The sequence below is a fragment of the Narcine bancroftii genome, chromosome 1 (genome assembly GCF_036971445.1).
Source record: "Narcine bancroftii isolate sNarBan1 chromosome 1, sNarBan1.hap1, whole genome shotgun sequence".
Lineage (NCBI taxonomy): Eukaryota > Metazoa > Chordata > Chondrichthyes > Torpediniformes > Narcinidae > Narcine > Narcine bancroftii.
In genome coordinates, this window is record NC_091469.1 from 364,836,507 (window position 1) to 364,856,626 (window position 20,120).

At 39.4% G+C, this 20,120-nt stretch overlaps 1 long non-coding RNA gene across 1 annotated transcript in view; it reads left to right on the forward strand.

Annotated features, from left to right (window-relative positions):
* Window positions 1-394: 394 nt before the first annotated feature.
* Window positions 395-20,120, forward strand: part of LOC138752678 (uncharacterized) — a 69,687-nt gene continuing 49,961 nt past the window's right edge. Inside the window, exon 1 of the long non-coding RNA XR_011350834.1 lies at window positions 395-488. This is a non-coding gene — a long non-coding RNA (uncharacterized lncRNA). The remainder of the gene's footprint in view (window positions 489-20,120) is intronic.

Sequence of the window (20,120 nt, forward strand, 5' to 3'; positions counted from 1 at the left end):
CTATGTGCAGAGCTTGGTCTTCTTCTTCTTCTTCTTCTGTGTCTGCACCTGTGTTTGTGTCTTCTACTTCTCTTCCTTTTATCTGTGTCTCTTCTGACTTTGTTGAGCTACTTGCCTCAGTTTGTTGAGTGTTTTTTGGCACAGCTTCTTGTTGTTGGTCCTCTTCTTCTGGGCTAGTTATCTGTTGGGCTTCCTGTTGCTGCTTTTCTTTCTTATCACTCCCTTTCCTGTTGATTTCCGCTTCTTACAGCTGAGAGCCCTGCTGTCGGGCATCTCTCAGCTGGTTGCACTGTGTAAGTTCACTCCACAGCTGGGCCCCCCTCCCGTCAGTGTTTTCCTTTTCCTTGGTGTTGGCATTGCGCATTACGCACTTCTGTTTGGCTCAGAGAGCCATTTTTGCAGTCAGGAGGTCACGGCTCTGCGGGGTCGCCACTAACCTTGGGGAGCAGGCTCCTCTCTCCATGGTGGCTCCCTGCCTCTTCATGTAGGTAAGGCCTTCTCCTTTCTCTTCTGGCGTCTTTTCTTCTTTTTTCCCATTGTTTTTTGTCTTTTCCTTCTTGAGTGCCATTTTCTTTCTTTTCTCCACACCTTTATCTTTTATTTGTTGTGTTTTGTGTTTCTTGAACTTTGTGTTTTCTTCACTTTATTTCTTCTTTTCTGGAGAGGGCTGGTATTCTCCTACCGGCCACTACATATTATGATCACTGTTCATCAGGGTTCCCTTACCTTCTGCTCCCTTATCCACTCTAATACATTACACAATCCCCAATCCAGAACTGCCATTTCCCTGGTCAGCTCAGCAACAAGGTGTTCTGAGAAGCCATCCTGAAAGCATTTGATAAATTCTTTCTCTTGGGATCCAGCACCAACCTGGTTTTCCAAATTAACCTGCATATTGAAATCTCCAGGACCATTGTAACATTGCCATTTTTGCACGCCTTCTCTATCTCCCTTTGTAGTTTGTTTGTAGTTTGCACACCACATCCTGGCTACTGTTTGGAGGCATCTTTACAACTCCCATCAGGGTCTTTTTACCCTTACTGTTTTTTTTCATCTACCCAAGGGAAGTTGCAGTTTACCTTTTTATATCTCTCCCTCCAGTTCTCCCTGGAAAATAGACTCGAAACATTCATATTTTTCATGCTCTCATGATTTTATAAATCTCTCTAAGGTCATGCTTCAGGCTCCCATGTTCTCAGAAATGAAGACCCAGCCAATCCAAATCCTCTGACCCAGCCAATCGAAGTCCTCTGATCCAGCCAATCCAAGTCTTCTGAATAACTTAAGCCTTATATTACTAGCAACATCCTGGTGAATTCCCTTTTCCTGCCTTCTTATAGCTGGGCAACAAGAACTGCTTTCAGTACTGAAGTCCAATTTCATGTTTATTGTCATCTGATGGTACATTTACAAACTGACAAAATAAGTTATCTCCAAGCTATCGTGCATACACACACACACGCATGTACACACACACACACACACACACACACAAACAATACACTCTACACACAAACAACATAGTTACATCGCAATTGTGTCATCTGCAAACTTGATGATTCTTTTGAAGATGAACCTGGCAATACAGTCATGAGTTAGCACTGTGAATGGCAGTGGACTGAGAATGCAGCCCTAAGGTGTACCAGTGCTCAGTGTGATGAGGCTTGAGGGTTTGCTGCCAGCCCAGACTGTGATCTTTCAGTTAAGAAGTCCAGGCCTCCAGCTGCAGAGAGGAGTACTGAGTCCCAGTGAGGACCATTTATCTACCAGTCTCTTGAGTATCATTGTGTTAAATGCTGATCTGAAGTTGATGAACAACAGGCTGACATATCAGATATGATTCTCTAGTGGGTCAGGGAAGAGTGAAGGGTTAGGACTATTGCATCATCTGTCAATCAGTTTGGCCAATAAGCAAACTGGAATTAGTCCATTGTCACTGGAAGATGTGTTTTGATGTGCTCCATTACCAGTCTCTATCAGCATTTCATGATTGTGGAGGTCAGTATCACTTAGACAGTCATTTAGTCCAGCTACCATTTCTCTCAGGGCACTGGTATGATGGTGACTGCCTTGAATCCTGCAGGAATAATATTCTGCTGGAGTGAGATGTTGAAGATGACTGTTAGGACCTCCATCAGCTGATCCACACAATCCCTCAGCACCTTGCCAGGTAAGTTATCAGGTCCTGCTGCTTTGTGTGAGTTCACCCTAGATAGGATGTGCCTCAAATCACCTCCGGCTATGCAGAGTGCCTGCTCCAAGTGTGGACTCACTGATCCCATGTACTGCTATATCATGAGGTCCCAACTTTTGTACTCAGTACCACAAGCAATGAAGGTCAGCCTGCTCTACCACTTCTTCTCTGATCTGTCAACTAAAGCAGCCCCTTTCATGGAGTTATGTAGTTGTACACCTAGGACCCTCTGTTCTACAGACCTCTCCAGGGTCCTGCTATTTACAGACCTCTCCAGGGTCCTGCTATTTACTGTGCAATTCCTACTCTGGAACCCTTAAGTTCCATTTGCTACTCCTTGGCCCATCTCCATATCAAATGTGCTTGCAGTTGCAGGGGCACTCCAAGATTGCATATTTTATCCTTCCCCCTACACCAATGTTCATAAACAAATTAAGCTCCAGTTCAATCTGCAAGTTCACCATTGTTGTTGACTGAATAACTAGAAATGATAAATCAGTGCACAGGATAGAAATGAGGAATCTGAATGAGTGGTGCAAGGACAACAATAAAGAGCAAGTAGCTTATTGTTGACTTAAGGAAGGGAAGGTCAAGTGACCACAAACCTATCTGCATGATGGGATGGAGGTGGGGAAGATGTTCATGTTCCTCAGAGACCATATTTCAGAAAATGTACTGGAAACAGCACATTGAGGAAACCATGAAGAAGGCACATCAGCACTTATATTTTGTAAGTCGAATGAGCTTTATCATGTCATTGAATGCTCTATCAAACTTCTCCAGGAGCACTGTGGGAAGTATACTGACAGGTTGCATCATAGACTGGTTTGGTAGTTCAAGTGCCCAGGAACGCAGAAGGCTGCAGAAAGTATCAAACATAGCAAGGTCCATCACAGGCTCCAACCTCCCATCCACTGAATACATTATGTGAGGCGCTACCTCATAAAGGCAGGCAACATCTTAAAAGACCCCATCACTGTGATATCAACCTCTTTTCAATGATACCTTCAGGCAGAAAGCACAGAAGCTCCTGGTTCAAGAAATAGTTTGTTTCCAATGTTAATCAGACTCTTGAACCTTCCCTTGTTACACTAATCAAGGACTCCTCCAACACCATAAAAATACTGACTGCATTATTGTTAAGTGACCTTTTTTTTTGCACTAGGATAACTGTGAATATATATGTCCTATCTCTTTAATTTAATGTATTCTATTGTAGCTGTATTTTTTTTAAATGGTATCTGTCCAGTTGCAGCAAGTAAGAATTTGTTCATTACCATAAACTCATGACCATCATTCTCCTTCCTTGGCTCAATACTTTTCTCCTTTCCATCCACAAAGTGGTGCTTTAGTACATGCTTGCTCAGTTAATTTATGATAAGACAAGGATTTTGAGGAGAAACTGAACATTATTTTTATATCCTATGATTTTGTTATATTGTGGAATGTTTCAGTATAAATACTCTTATCGATCCAATGTTTCTAAACAGATTTACGGAATGCAAAGTTACAATGTCAATCAATGGAAATGTATGCTGTGGAGTTGCTTTATTTTCATGTTTATAAAGCTTTAACCATTCTTGCCGGAACACTAATAATTTGAGTCTATTGAACTAAATTAAAATGTTGTATGAATCAGACTCAAGGTTTGAAAATATAACTTTTTGTAAGGTCCATTAGTGTCCAAGTGCAAAAGGCTTTACTTTAGACCTGTCTTATAGAAATCTGTTAAAATCATTTGAGAGAAAAAGCTGCAGTGTTCTGTTCTGCCTGAACAGCAGCTATCTGAGCAAGTGACAAAATCAACCACCTGGCTGGCTCATCTCATCATTAATTTTAACTACTTGACAGAGAGGGGAAGCCAATTTGATTTAACGAGTGAAGGCAACAAGAGGAATCTGGTTTCAGTCGCTAAGTCATTTGTTTTAACCTTCAAGTGGGAATGACAGGAGTAGGAATGCTCCTGCATCACACCAGTGCCTCCCCCCTCCCTAGCCCTATAACCAAAAACCCTCTTCTCACAGAATCTTAGTCAGAATCAACTGCTCGCATTCACTTATGCACTGAAATCCAGAATTTAAATCGACCTGGCTGAATTCAGGTAAACTAGTTATTCAAAACCTTCCATCACCACTTCAAATTAAAATACTGTCTAACTCTGACAACTTGTCCACGTTTTTCTCACAAATGGTTTCTGATCGATTCTCTCTGAGACAGGGTGATATAGACAAGTCCAAATCAGGTTAAAAATTTCTTAAGTTGTGCCAATCCTGTCAGAATTTTAACACATAAGAATGTTCTAACTGTGTCTTTGGCTAACCACAGTTCTGAAGGGAAAAGGCAAGGCAGTGCAGGACTGAAATCCTGTGGGTATTCACAGACTTTGCGGGGTCTTGAGAGTGAAACATGAACACACCTTGTGCTAATGTCATGTGCCATTTTACTGCTGTATCCTTACCCTGGGTTATTGATGGAAGATTTTCTGACGTTGCCTGTGGAATACGATACTGTCAGTAATTCCAGGTCAGACAGGTTACTACAGGAGTGGCAATAATTTAGTTCCCCTTCAAAGCCTATATTTGGTGGAATGCTACTTGACTATACAGCAAGCAACAGAATGCTCCACTTCCCTACAACATACAAGGAGCTAAAGGCAGCAAAGAAGCTGAAGAAATTCAATCAGATTGTGCAACATTTAAATTTGAAAAGAAGCTACATTGATAAAGTATGTTTCCTGGCTGTTGTATGCCCATCTTTGTGGATGATGCAGCATTTTTGAAGTATACTCATTTTGTTATAATGTATCAAGTGAAATAGAATTATGACTTAATTAGCATAATTTGTGGTATTTAGTTTGTATGTGTCTAATGTAAATCCCATCAGCACTAAAACCTCTTCCTTACTTTTTTTTTATTGACTATATTCCCAGTACACATTTACTGAGCATCAGAATTTAAAAAATGTCCACACTAGAGGCAATAAATGATACATTGTCAACCTTGCTGTATTCTCCTTGGGTTTCGGTGTGACGGAAAGGAATGTTTTCGCCATCACTGGGGCTTTTCAAAATGCAGGTTCCCAGGGCCAATCCAAAGTCATCACCCAACATCATTGGATGAGCATTAATCAGCAAGCCAAACACAGGAGATGCACTAGATTCCGTACCATTTTTGACCATCTAATTGAGACTTAGTGTTTTGTGCAGCTCAAGTTATAGTTTACAAGTTCTGGAAATGAGATTTATCCCACAGATATTATGTTTAGCAATCCTGCATTTAGCCATTGGTGGATGGTCTCAGTGGGTCAAACAGTATTGGTGGGAGGAACAGGAATTGTTGGCATTTTGGGTCAAGGCCTTGCATCAGGTCTTAGAGTGGAGAAGGAAAACAGCCAGTGAAAAGAGAAGAGGTTGAGGAGTGAGACAGGGACTAGTAGGTGAACTAAGGATGATGGGCAGAGGAAGAGGTAGACTTGGGAGAAGACAAGGGCAAGTGGGTGGAAACAGGCAAGGGGAAAAGAAATCCGTTGGAGCCAGATTTCTATCTATTTAATTCTTTCTCTCTCTCTTTCGCTCTCTCTCTCTCTCTCTCTCTCTTCCCCCCCCCCACCAAATTCACAGCACAAAAAGGTAAATTAGCCTTTTTAAAATCTTAAGCAGTGCCTTTTGTGCATAAAACCCCTTTTATTGTCTCCAGTATCAGCTTCCCATCCTCCCAAAAGGTACCATCTTTTTTTGTTTCCACCTATCACCCACCTGCCTCTGTTGCTCTCCACCACTCCTTCCCATCCCCTACCTGGCTCCATCTGCCTATGATCTGACACCCCTGCTCAATACACCCATTACCTGCTGACCCTTTTCTCACCTCTCCTCTCAACTATATACCATCATCACTCTTTTCTAAAGAAACATCAACAATTCCTATTATTCCCTCCATGAATATTTTTAAATGGAGTTCCTCCAGCAGTTTGTTTTTTGCTCTAGATTCTAACATCTGATATCCCTTTCATCTCCCTTGTTATAAACCTCATCATTTTTTGTTCAAACCAAAATTCTGAGTAGTCTGAATTTCAAAATTATTCCCTTTGACAGCCATCAAGTTTTATTACAGTATATTCTTATTTTTGTGTGATTACTTTAATTCAAGATTTGATTCCTTTTTATTGTCATCTAATAGTACAAAACAGTTAATATTACACAAAATTACCCTCTGCCTGCTGTAAGAAAGACTGAGTTACCATTAGTGTTGCCTTGTGACACTTAAAATAAGAGAGAAAGAGAAGCAAAAGAGAGTCCCTACAGAGACAAAGTGCCTATGCATTCACCTCCAGTGTTCCTTCAGCCTCTCCAGCCTCACAGACTCCTTTATGATCCATCGGCAACCCAGACTGCAGTTCCAAACCTCCAATATGATCAGGAAGCCTTTAGCAACCAAGGCCATTCGGGAGCTCTCAGCACTTTCTCAAATCCCAGTTCCGATACCTGGTTCCCATGAGCTAGTCTCCAACACCCCACAGACTGTGCGGTTCCCTCTACTGTAAAATGTTCACAGCTGTTGAGGGTTCCACAGCTGTTGAGGGTTCCACAGCTGTTGAGGGTTCCACAGCTGTTGAGCCCCTTGCTGGTCTGCAGCTGCGAGCACCTTAACTGAAGGGTCATCTTCTCTGCTTCTCCTTTTCAACTGGGTGGGTGGGGGGGAAGGATGCTCTCCCCATTTCTGGTGCCCTGTGCCAGTCTACTGCTCCCCAAGAGTCAACAACTCCTTGTGGTGCAGCCACATCTTGGGCCCAGTGCTCTGGTGTTGCATGATTTTACTTACAAACATTATTGACTCCTTTAACAGGCCATTTAAAGCCTGTGTGGAGCCAGGGGCATTAGGACCTGCAGTTGAATCCTTCAGAGCACTCCTGTATCTCTACTCTTCCTGGTCAACATCAGTGGCAGCTCTTCCATAACAGCAGTTCTGGTTGCGCCACCACTTTTTTTTTAGTTTTTAATTATCCTGGAATTCATTTGGATTTAACCATATAACCATATAACAATTATAGCACGGAAACAGGTCAATTTGGCCCTTCTAGTCCACACTGATCCAAGTAACCTCCTCTAATCCCACTTACCAGTACTCTGCCCGTATCCCTCCACCCCCTCCCATCCATATACATATCCAACTCTTTCTTAAATGACAAAATTGACCTTGCCTCCACCATCTTTCCCGGAAGCCCATTCCACACAATAACCACTCTCTGAGTAAAGAAGTTCCCCCTCATGTTACTCCTAAACCTTTGCCTGTAAACTCTCAACCCATGACCTCTTGTATCCATCTCTTCTACTCTCAATGTGAAAAGCCTTTCCACAGCAACTCTATCTATCCCTCTCATTATCTTAAACACCTCTATCAAATCCCCTCTCAGTCATCTAAGTTCTAAGGAATAAAGACCTAATTTGCTCAATCTTTCCTTGTATTCCAGTGCTGAAACCCAGGCAACATTTTTGTAAATCTTCTCTGCACTCTATCTTGTTAATATCCTTCCTATAAATCGACTGTACACAGTAGTCTAAATTTGGCCTCACCAATGCCTTGTACAGTTTCATCATTACTTCCCAACTTCTATATTCTATGCACTGATTTATATGGGCAAGCATACTAAAGGCCTTCTTCACCACCCTACCAACATGTGCTCCTTCCTTCAGGGAACAATGCACCATTATTCCTAGATCTTTCTGCTCCACTGCATTCTTCAATGCCCTTCCATTTACCACATATGTCTTGCTTTGATTATTCTTTCCAAAATGTAGCACCTCACACTTATCAGTATTAAGCACTATCTGCCATTTTTCTGCCCACTCCTCTAAGTAGTTTAAATCCCAATGCAATCTTTGAAAACCTTCTTCATCATCCACAATTCCCCTTATTTTAGTATCATCTACATATTTACTAATCCAATTTGCTGCCCCATCCTTCAGATCATTAATATATATGACAAACAGCAATGATCCCAATACCAAACCCTGAGGTACACCGCTTGCCACTGGCCTCCATCCTAACAAACAATTATCTACTTCTACTCTCTGGCACCTTCCTTCCAGCCACTGTAGAATCCATTTGACTATCTTCAAATTAATACCCAAGGACTTAGCCTTCCTAACTAACCTCCCATCGAAGGCCTTACTGAAGTCCATATAGACAACATCTACTGCTCTACCCTCATCAACATTCCTAGTCACCTCTTCAAAAAATTCAACAAGATTGGTCAAACATGACCTTCTAAGCACAAATCATTGTTGAGTGACTCTGATCAGACCCTGTCCTTCTATATACTTATATGTACTATCTCTAAGAATGCTTTCCATCAATTTACCTACCACAGACATCAAACTTACAGGCCGATAATTGCTATGCCTGCTCCTCGAACCCTTTTTAAACAAAGGAACCACATGCGCAACACGCCAATCCTCCGGCGCTATACCCATCTCTAATGACATTTGCAAAATCACTGCCAGAGCCTCTGCTTTTTCTTCTCAAGGTCCTGAGCAAAATCCTGTCAGGACCTGGAGACTTATCCACCTTTATATGTTTCAAAAGCTCCAGTACTACCTCTTTCTTAATCACTGTAGTCTCCATATATACCCCCTTTGCTTTCTTTACCCTGCACAGTTCAATATCCTTCTCCTCAGTAAATACTGAGGAAAAGAAATTGTCCAAGACCTCCCCCATCTCTTTTGGCTCCACACACATTTGTCCTTTCTGATTCTCTATTTGACCAATTTTATCTCTGACTTTCCTTTTGCTATTTACATATTTGTTAAAACTCTTTGGATTTTTTTCACCCTGCTTGCTATAACCACGTCATACCTTCTTTTAGCTTTTCTAATTTCTTAAGATTCTTTTTACATTCAATATAGTACCCAAACATCTTTTTTTCTCCTGTTTCTTATATTTATAGTACTCTCTCTTTTTTTGAACCAAGTTTCCAATATCCCTTGAGAACCATGGCTCTCTCAAACTTTTGACCTGACCTTTCAACCTAACAGGTTTATAAAAATTTTGTACTCTTAAAACCTCTCCTTTAAAAGACCCTCCATTTCTTTATTACATCCTTCCCAGAAAACAAATTGTCCCAATCCACCCCTTGTAAATCCTTTCGTATCTCCTCAAACTTAACTTTTCCCCCACTCAAAAACCTCAACTCTGGGCCCAGACCTATCCTTTTCCATAATTACCTTGAAGCTAATGGTACTATGACCATGGACCCGAAGTGCTCCCCCTACACATACCTCTGTCACCTGACCCATCTCATTCCCCAACAGTAAATCCAACACAGCTCCGTCTCTAGCTGGCACCTCCACGTATTGATGTAAAAAGCTATTCTGCACACATTTTACAAACTCCAACCCATCCAGCCCTTTCACAGAATGGGGTTCCCAATCAATATTTGGAAAATTAAACTCCCACAATCACTACCCTGTGCTTATTACAAATATTTGCTATCTCCCTACTAATTTGTTCCTCTAATTAGCATTCCCCATTTGGTGGTCTATAATACACCCCTATAATTGTTACTTCCCCTTTCCCATTCCTCAATTCCACCCAAATAGCCTCCCTGGATGAGCCTTCTATTCTATCTCACCTAAGCATCGCTGTAATATTTTCTCTAACAAGTAGTGCAACCCCACCCCATCTAGCCCCCCACCCCCTGGTTCTATCACACCTAAAGCAACTAAATCCAGGAATATTTAGTTGCCAGTCACATCCCACCTGTAACCATGTTTCACTAATCACTACCACATCATACTTCCAAGTGTCAATCCATACCTTCAGCTCATCCACCTTCCTTACAATGCTCCAAGCATTAAAATATATGCATTTTAGAGATTTCCCACCTTTTACTTCCTGTAGGCCCCTATCTTTACCAACAGCTCTCTTATGATCTTTTGTAATCGACCTCTGTCCACCTTCGTATAGAGCATCCCCCTTTTCTATCACCTGCCTTTCCCCCCCTCAAACACTGTCTACAAGCTTTCTCTGATTGCACTCTAACCTTCTCCTTTCTGTTCTCCTTCATTTGGTTCCCTCCCCCCAGCCATTCTAGTTTAAAGTCTCCTGAGTAACCCTACCAAACGTCCCCACCAGAATCCTGGTCCCCCTGGGGTTAAAATGCAACCCGTCCTTTTTGTACATATCACACCTACCCCAAAAATGGTCCCAGTGATCTACAAACTTGAATCGCTGCCCTTTGCTCCACTCCTTCAGCCTCCATCTCATTCTATTCCTGCTCTCACAGTCTCGTGGTACAGGCAATAATCCCAAGATTACTCCCTTTGTGGTCCTTTTTAACTCTCTACCTAACTCCCTGTACTCACTTTTTAGGACTTCTTCTCTATTCCTCCCTATGTCGTTGGTACCTACATGTACCACAATTTCTGTCTCATCTTCCTCCCCCTTTAGGATGTCCTGGACTCGAGCAGCAACATCCCAGACCCTGGCACCAGAGAGGCAAACCACCATCCGGTTCTCCTTGCTCTGTCCACAGAATCCCCTGTCTGTACTCCTGACTATCGAATCCCATATGACTATTGCCCTCCTCTTCCTTTCCCTACCCTTTTTGAGGCTCAGAGGCCAACCCAGTGCCAGAGGCACAGCCACTGACACTTTCCCCAGCTGGGCTGTTACCCCCAACAGTACCCAAAGAGGATGTGTTGTTGAGGGCCACAGTCATAGGGGTCCTCTTTACCACCTTACTATTCCTCTTCCCTCTCCTAACCGTGACCTACCTGTCCTCCTCCCATGGGCCTGGCATGACCACCTGGCTGTAACTCCTATCTATGATGACCTCATTCTCCCTGACCAGAGCGAGGTCATCGAGCTGCAGCTCTAGTTTCCTAACACGGTTTCTGAGGAGCTACAGCTCAGATTTGTACTTCATTTTTATTTTGCTGTAAATCAGACAAAGCTGAAAATACTCAGCAGGCTCAGACAGCAATTGAGGGACAAATGTCAATGACTTTTCACTGGAATTTTAATCGTAACTGAGTCCTTCCAATCCTGGCCTTCACAAGAGTTGACTTCACAATTTATAGGATGGATGACCAGGATTTGTTAAACATAACTTTATTTAACTTTTCATTGTAACTTTGCAAAGGCCATCAATATCATTATTAAAAATGACGAGAGACGCAAGAAATTGCAGATGCTGGAAACTAAATTAAAAGAAACAAACAGCTGAAGGAACTCTGCATTAGGTTGTATCTGTGGAAGCAAAGGGATGGGTAAGGTCATCCTTCTGCATCACCTATCCTTCAACACTTTTTTTTAACCTGCTCTCTACCTTGCTTAAAACAACAAGACCTAGGAACATTGAGCTGACAATCCTGTCCCTCTCCTAGCCACGTCACTATAATGTCTGCAACATCATAATTCCAAGTACTCATCCAGATTCCAAGTTCACCTGCCTTACTCATAATACTACTTCTATTTAAATAATCGCACTTCAGTCTCACTGTCACCTTTCACCGTCCCTTCACTTCAAGCTTGCTTGTCTGAACATGTGCCATGCCCTCAACTTCACCTCTTGCTTCTCTGCTGTACAGGTTCCCAACCCTTGCCACTCTAGTTTAAACGCTTCCCAGTAGCACTAGCGAACCTCTCCACAAGCATATTGGGCCTCGTTTGGTTCAAGTGTAACCTGTCTCTCTTATGCAGGTCCCATCTTCCCAGTAAGAGAGACCAATAATCCAAAGGGGTTTTATGCACAAAAGCCATGTTATTCCCTATTCACATGACAAACAAAAAGGCAAATTTAACTTGTAAGCAGAGAATGGAAAAGGCAGATTTTGTAGTCCTTTTATGCAGAGGAGGTTCCCGAGCCGGCTTCCGAAGGGGAAGGAGGCATGGTGTGTAGTGCAGTAGCTGGGAAGTGAAAGCGCCCTATACACAACAATGGTGACTGAGGAGCAGGTATGAGCGCTAGTGGAGATCTGTTTGAGCAGTCTTAGAACTCTGGCAGATCTTCTGCACACCGTAATCTCCTTTATCGCAGGTGGGTACTTTAAAATATACGCTCTTTGGTCGTGGACTGACTGACATCACTATGTCATCAGCCCTCCCCTTTTGGAGACGCTTTCAGCAGCATTCATTTTACCCATGAGGTAGAGTGACTTCACTCCACCTCTGACACTACCACCCTTGGCGGAGAGAACCCAGATTGCATTGGACCTGCCAATCTACCTTTGGACATTTTATGCAGGTAAGTGGAGCATTTTAAAGGCAGAGGAAACCTGTCTTTACAATTTGCTAAATTTCAATATAAAAGGGCCTCAAATATCTGTATACCTGCCTGTGGCACCAGCTCCTTATTCTTGCTCCTTATTCAAGGCCTACCTTGAAGGATCCAGGAAATGTCCAGAAGGTACTGTCCAGGGGAGGTAAGTCTGGTGCTGGGGAGACCTTGGACAGAGCTCGATAATGGCCACCCACCTGAGGTGAATAAGTGAATCTCCACATGCACAAGGAATTGCGCATGCACAGAACACAAAAAAAGGAGGCAACGATTTAAAAAGTTTGAGTTTTCCAGCTCCAGCAGACAAGAAGAAGAAAGGAAAGAGCAAGAAACACATTTTGAGCATGGAACTATGATGAAGAAGGAAAAAGTCAAAGAATTCTCTATTTCTACAGTTTAAATGAAAAATATAATTGGACACTTTTCAACAGTCTATGGTGGAATTAACAGATGAATTTAAAAAAGAATGGAGAGAAAATTGAAAGAATGAGCAGCAGGTGGATAAGATTTGAAGTCGATGAAAAAATTAAAGTGAACAAGTTTGAGATTCAAAATACTAAAGAACAGATGCAGAAGGTACAAGCTGAAGCAGCTGCAACAAAAGATAAATTAATGCAGATGATAGACATTTTGGAAAATTTTAGTAGAAGAAGTAACATCAAGATTGTTGGCTTAAAAGAAGGTGATGAAGGCCAAGACATGAAAAAGTTCCTACAATGTTGGAATCATTGGGAGCAGCTGAATTTCAAGGATACCTGGAGATTGAGAGAGCACATTGTGCATTGAGACCAAAGCCAGAGCCTCATTAAAGGTCTTATCCGATACCATTAAATTTCTTCATTATGAAGTATGGGAGCATACTTTGGACTGACAGCAAAGTAGGCAAAAGATTTATAATGGGAATAAGATTTTTTTCTATCGTGAAACAAGTTTTTTGTTTAAAAAAAGAGAAAAGAATTTAATCCAGTTAAAAATGTCCGATGGAAGAAAAGCTATGCCTTTGACTTGATGTATCCAGCTGTTTTGAAAGTTTTTGTTCCAGAGGGGAATAACAGATTTTTTACAGAACTGATTGAGGCAAGGGTGTATGCTGATTCATTGTCTGAAAAAGAACGACAGATGGTACTTGACACTTGAATGGATTGTCTGACAGAAAGAGTTGAGCTGTAACTGAACAAAATTCAAGAGAATTTAAAAATGGTGAGGAGAGTTTAGTTTAGCCTATAAGTGATATACATATATTTAAAAGATCTATTTAAAATAGTATGCATAATATTAATGCAACATAGGATTGTTTGGTATTTCGAGTGAGTTAGTCGGGAATATGGAGCTAACTGCTGCGAAGTCATGTGCACTTGTGCGGTTCTGATCACATTCCAGACAAATCAGGGCTTTAGAGAAGTAATAACATCATGCACCTCTTCGGGACGGGAAATTCTATCCTTAATCTTTCTTTCTGTCTTTATTCATTTTTATTTTATGCTTGAATTAACTATGAGTACTGTGATTGTGTTATTAATATTGTGGAGTGAGAGGAGTGTGACAATGGATGGACGCAAGATTTAATAATGGCAGAAAAATTGAATTTTATCGGTATTAATATAAATGGAATACAGAACCCAATAAAATGGAAGGAATTACTAAATTATATGAAAAAAGCCAAAGTAGATATAGCTTTTTTTTGCAAAAGGCTCATTTGACTGAGATGAAGCATGAGATGTTGAGAAGAGATTGGGTTGGATGGGCCTTGGCATCTTCTTTCAACTCTAAAACTAGAGGGGTAGCTATATTAATACATAAAACTTTACCAATTAAACTATTGGATACCACTGTAGATAAAGCGGGAAGATATGTGATGATTAAATGTCAATTTTATTGGATGTTAGTGAATGGGCCCCAGAGGACCCCAAAACCCAAAACCCAGCAGCAATAGATATTCACCACGACAAGTAGTTACTTAAATAAAAGTTGTTTTTATTTATCTTTAAACATGAAAACTGAATCAAACTTTTACTTATCACTATTAACTTAACTACCCAACTTAACCCCCTTCTAATTCTAAGTGCACGTGTATGAAATGTGTGTGTAAATTTAAGAAAAGTTCTTTGGTTCACAGTTCAATCTCACTTCTCATTCTTCCAAGTTCACTGGTTGTAGGCAATTCTTATACTGTTCACAAAATTTAACATGCATAAAGTTCACCAGGCTTTGGTGCTCAAAAGTAAAATGTTTTCTGCTCAGGAAGGTAGGTTTGCAGAGAGAGATGTGTTGTTTCAGGAATTCCACAACTGAGGTACCACCATTCGTCACCTCCATGTTTTGCTGATGAAATTTGCCCCATCAGGGTTCTCCAGATGATAACCTTTCTTTCAGGCTACCACAGAGGACCTTTCTGTTCCCCTTATTTCAAGAGAAACATCAGACAGATAGCACTTCCAGCCATCTGCCACTCTGGAGCTTCTGTTCCAGTTCCAACAAGCTTCTCTTGGCTGACACTGTATAACCTCTCCCTCTCTCTCTCTGAGCTTCCAACTACCAGCCATATCTCTTTTTCTCTCTCACTTGCAACAATCCCGTCCTTCTCCAGCAAACAATAGGAGTTAGTCTTCTGCTCCCATCTGTTGATTTAGGTAAACAAACCTCTTAATGACCTCTGAGCGAGGTCAAAAGCCTTGCAAAAAATGTTCCAAACAGACAACCTGACTCCAGTTGTTCTTCAAAGACAATAGTTTATTCATTTCATGACATCATTTCAATTAGCACCTACTTGTGAAATGAGTATAGCATTCTCCATAGTTTCTGTAAACTCACTGAATATGAATTAGTCGGTATTTAAAATAAGATCAGTTTTAAAGTGTGTGTATGTAACCTGCTCTAATTTTACCAATTTGTCTCCCAAAAACATCTCCAAATATTCCATCACACCTCCCCCATTTAAAGGAATTTAAACTCTTGAGATAAAATTCAGTAATAACTAAACTGTCTTTAAAATCACTAAAGATATAACAATTAATTCTCTCTCTCTCTAAAACATGTTACAATAAAATAATGTTGAGAGCATTTTTATACATGATCAATTTTAACATCTTGACAATCTGCCATAACATTATTTGAACCTCTGATATGAATAATCTGCAGATTATATTTTTTTCAAATATCAAACTCCAGTTTAACAATCTTCTGTTTTTGTTAATTTTATTCAAAAACACCAGAGGATTGTAGTCAGTAAATATTACGATTGCTTCCTAAGTGGTACTGAGATATACATCAAAATTTTGCAGAGTAAACACAGTAGATAATGGTTCTTTTTCAATAGTGGAATAGTACTTTTGATGAACATTAATTTTTTTTGAAAAGTAGGCATCTGGATGGTCAACGTTTTAATGATTTTGCAATAAAACTGAATCTGCTGCTCCCTCACTCACGTCCACTGCTACAGAAAAAGGTTTATCAAAATCAGGAGATTTTAACACCAGATAATGGCATAGCATATCCTTTAAATTTTACAAATCTGTCTGTCACTCTTTAGTCCACACAAATTTCTCCCCTTTCTTCAAAAGATTGGTTAAAGGACGAGCAACCTCGGCAAAATTTCTGCAAAACTTCCTATAATATCCTGCCATTCCTAAAAGCCTTTTCACTGCTTCCTTGCCATTGGAAATAGGAAACTCAGAAATTGCATTCACCTTTGCTTGAATAGGTAACCAACTACATGACCCAAGTACATTACAGTGGCATTTGCAAATTCACTCTTTGCTAAGTTTGCTTTGGACATGATTCAGAAGATTGATGAACCAATGGAGTGGGTGAATTCACTCATTGTTGTGGACAAAAAGAATGGAAAGCTTAGAATTTGCCTGGATCCAAGAGATCGAAATAGAGCAATAAAGAGAGAACACTTGAATCTTCGAACATGTGAAGAAATCATGTCACAGTTTGCAAATGCAAAGCTTTTCAGCAAGGTAGATGCATCTTCAGGATTTTGGCAGTTGAAATTGGTTGAAGCATATTCAAATTTGTGCACATTCAATGGTCCATTTGGAAGATACATTCAATAGTCCATTTGGTAGATAGAGATTCCTAAGGTTATCATTTGGAATTGTCTCAGCTCCTGAGGTGTATCATAAAATTGTCCATATGGTCCATGAGTACATGGATGGAGTTGACACCTCAATGGATGACATCACAGTATGGGGAACCATGAGAATGGAGCATGATGAGAGACTAAGGAAAGTGCTAGAAGCAACAAGGAAAGCCAACCTGAAACTGAATAGAGATAAATGCCAGCTTGGGGTGACAGAACTAACATTTTTCAGAGATATTAATGGCAGAGAGAGCATCAGACCAGATCCCAGAAAGGAGTCCGCCTTTGGGAACATGCCAAGGCCACAATGCAAACAGGACGTACAGAGGTTTAATGGAATGGTCAACTATATGGGTAAATTCATATCCAACCTTTCAGAAAAGATGGCTTAATTGAGAAGACTAACAGAAAAGAATGTTGAATTGAAGTGGAATCATGAACATGAAAAGACATGGAGTGAAATAAAGAAACTGCTCACAGAGGAATCAGTTTTGAGGTTTTACGACCTAGCGAGACCCAGGTTTTACGACCTAGCGAGACCCATCAAAATATCATCAGATGCATCACATAGTGGGCTCGGTGCAGTTCTTCTGCAAAAATATGATGACTGGCAACCTGTTGCATATGTATCATGCTCAATGACTGACGTGGAGACGCGATATGCTCAAATTGAAAAGGAGCTGCTCAGATTCACATACACCTCTGAAAGATTTCATCAGTTTGTGTCAGGACAAGCAATCAGTGTAGAAACTGTCCATAAGCCCTTGATTGCATTGGTCCAAAAGCCATTAAATGAATGTCTACATAGAATACAAAGAATGATGATTAGGGTGCAAGCTATCACTGAATGTGACATACACTCCAAGTAAGCCAATATACACAGCAGACACATTGTCCAGAGCTGTTGACACAAGAGAGCCGGCAAACACCAAAAATGGATGAAGACGTGAATGCCTTCGTGGAGATGATCACAAGTGCACTGCCCATATCAGATGCAAAAATGAAGCTCGTAAAGTCAGAGACAAACAAAGATGAAACACTGAGACAATGGAGAAAAAAAAACATCTTGGATGGATGGGAGATGTAATGATATATGGTTGTATTTTGCCACTAGCAAGGTCTTACAGATAGAGTTCCTTTTTGATTATACTTGGCTGCTGCAGGGGCTGACACAGAGCAAGAGCCTGCAGTATGAAAGATCTGTAATATAGGCTTGCAGCCTCATGGCATGCCTCATGGAGTGTTTACATTAACTTTAAAGTAAAGACCCTTTTTCTTCATCCATGTCTTGTCAAAGAACTCGCACATTGGAATATAAGCTGAAACAAACCTAGCAGAAATGTTATGAATTAGGTGATAGAAACCATAAAGTTTTAATGTGGCAATTAAAAGCTAAGCTAGTATCAAGAATAATAATAGCAACAAAGAGGGAAACTGGTCAAGTCACTTATAAGATGCAAGAAATAAAATGATAATTTTAGGAATTTCTATAAAAAAATTACACCAGTCTGAGTCTCTAAAGGATGAAAAATAATAGAGGAATATTTATCACAAGTTACATTGCTTAAGTTAAATATTGATGAAAAATTGGAATTATCAAACTCTTTTACATATGTAGAAGCTTATGAGACTCTGATATCTTTACCAAATAATAAGGGTCTGGGAGAAGATGATTTCCCTCTGGAGTTTTACAAAGAATTTAAGGAATTATTAATTCCTGTATTAATGAGACTTTTGGATGAAATGAGAGAAACCTATGACTTAACAGAATCTTTTAAAACAGCACTAATAACACTTATTCCAAAACAATAAGAATCCTTTACAACCATTTCATTATTAAATACAGATTATAATGTTGTATCCAATTCATTATCTAATAGATTAACCAAGCATTTACCTAAATTAATAAATATGGACCAGACTGGTTTTATTAAATATTGATCAGTAGATAATATAGCTAAATTTGAGTTTATTAAATGTAGCATAGAAAGGAAAGATACCTGTGGTAACAGTGGCATTGGACACAGAAAAAGCATTTGATAGGTTAGAGTGGGAGTTTTGATTTAACGTGTTAGGTGTTTTTGGTATTCCAAATGCTTTTATAAATGGGATAGGTGCTTTGTTTAATCAACCAGAAGCTAAAGTGGTTTCTTATAGGCAAATATCTAAACATTTATATTAGAAAGATCATCAAGATAAGGATGTCCATTTATCACCATTTTTATTTGATTTGGCTATCGAAGCTTTGGTGGAGGTAATATAAGGGATAATGAGTTTAAAGATTTTGAGATGGGTGAAAAAGACATAAAATTAGTTTATTTGAAGATGATGTTATATGTAACAAAACCTGAATTATCATTTGAATAAAATAAATGTACGATTAATAGAATATGGTTGGGTATCAGGTTACATAGTAAATGTAGAAAGAGTGAAGCAATGTCTATGAATGATGGGGATTATACACAATGTAAACAAATGACAAAATTTAAGTGGCAAAAATAAATAGTTAAATACTTAAGAATAATAATTGGCCGGAATCTAAATAATTTATTTAAATTTAATTATTACCATTATTAAAAATGATTGAGAAGGATTTAAAAAATGGAAAGATTTACCAATATCTTTAAGAGAGAGGGTAAATTGTATCAAGATGAATATTTTTCCTAGATTACAATATTTATTTAAATCATTATCCATTCGAGTCCTGGAGAAGTTTCTCCAAGAATTAAATAAAAATGTGTGAAAATTTCTTTGGCGTGTTAAAATGCCAAGAATAGCCATGGAAAGACTGACTGAAGAAGGAGGACTAAGATTACCTAATTATAAAAATTATTATAAAGCAGCACAATTAAGATTTCTAACCTCCTGTTATTAAACTGGAGAAAAAACAGCATGGGAACAGATGGAAATGAACAAAATGGGAGAGACTAACCCAGAGTATTTTTTGTACAAATAATTTTTGAATTTTTGAAAAGAAAAATGTAAGTACCAATTTTAAGGTATGGAATGGAATTCATATGGAAAGAGGAGGTAAGAATTATCAAATATCTTAAATGTTGTTTACGCAGAATCAATTTATTCCTTTTACTTTAAATAACTTTTTATGATATTTGGCACAGTGAAGGTATATTGAGGATAAAAGATTGTTTCTTGGGTTCTTTTTTTGACTTTTGAACAATTGAAAGAGAAATATACCAAATAATACAATTTTTTTCATATTATCAGCTTAAATCATATGTAAAAAAGAAAATGGGTACAAATTTAAGACTTCTGGAACAGTGTCAATTTGAATATTTAATTACAGATACATTTATTGAGAAATTTATTATAAATAGGTATTTACAATTCCAAGACACTATGAAGAAAAAGGAATTATATAAATCAAAACAAAGATGGGGAAAGATTTATATATACAAATTCAAGACAAGGTATGGTCAAAACTGTGCCAAGAGTGCTACAAATACAATTAATGTTAGATAATAAATGGTTCAATACAATTATTTGCACCAATATAAATTACATGGATGAGCTTCAAATTGTTCTGATAAATGTTTTACATGTAATAAA